The following is a 910-nucleotide window of genomic DNA, read 5'->3' on the forward strand; positions in this document are numbered from 1 at the left end:
GACCCTACCTGCCATGAAGTCCTACGAGGGATGCACTACAATATCAAACAAAGACACTGCAGCAACAGCAGGGTTTTGTGAGCACTATACCCAAACACCAGCATCAGACACGATGTCCACAACACCCATTGAGAACACTCAACACTGGTACTCAGTTGACCTGGGGGCCACCTGTCTCCAGGACTTCAAGGCCAAAGTGGTGTGTTGCAGTGCCCCAGACACCACTCAACCACCAGGATCCTCTCCTCCCCTTCATGGGTCACCACGCATGGCAAGCACATGGTTGGATGTTTAGATCCCAGAGGAAGTAACTGAATGTACAGAACCTTCCCTGGGAGGTTCCCTCACCATGTACAGGAATTCATGTGAGCGGGCTGGAAAGAGCAGACTTAGAATAAAAAAAACAATGTCACAGCACAAGGATACCAACAAAACACTATAATAAGCTCACATAGCAAGTGTCAAGAGAAAAAATGGCAAAATACATGATAGTAAGGTTGTCGTTATTCGGTGAATCATGCACAAAGCTACCCAAGGGCTAGTTGCAATAGCCATTCCTAATTTTGAAATGAAAGACTAAAAGAAAGACAGCTAGTCAACACCACCCACTATCAATACATAGGCCACTCTAATCGATTAGTGGGATTTGACTGTCACTCTTACATTGTACTCACAGCCTCAAAATGTGGAGTATGATTTTTTTCTGCTGGTAACTGAAGGTAAAACACTGCCAAAAAAACACATAATCAAGGACCATGCTGGTAGTAAAGTGGGACAGCTGCAGTCATCAGAAATATACACCTGGAAAAAAGTTAAGCACCCCCAAATATTTATCAGGATTGCTTATTGAAAATAAGGTTTAATTTTCATGATGTTGAGCAATGTTCATAATTTCAAACATAATTAAAAG

The 910-nt window shown here is 42.6% G+C and overlaps 1 protein-coding gene across 4 annotated transcripts in view; it reads right to left on the minus strand.

The window, feature by feature from the left end:
* LOC106460460 (G patch domain-containing protein 1-like) overlaps positions 1–910 on the minus strand; it is a 172,570-nt gene that overhangs the window by 45,297 nt on the left and 126,363 nt on the right. The gene's annotated exons all lie outside the window — the stretch shown is intronic.

This window comes from Limulus polyphemus, unplaced genomic scaffold (genome assembly GCF_000517525.1).
Source record: "Limulus polyphemus unplaced genomic scaffold, Limulus_polyphemus-2.1.2 Scaffold774, whole genome shotgun sequence".
In the NCBI taxonomy this organism is placed as follows: Eukaryota; Metazoa; Arthropoda; class Merostomata; order Xiphosura; family Limulidae; genus Limulus; species Limulus polyphemus.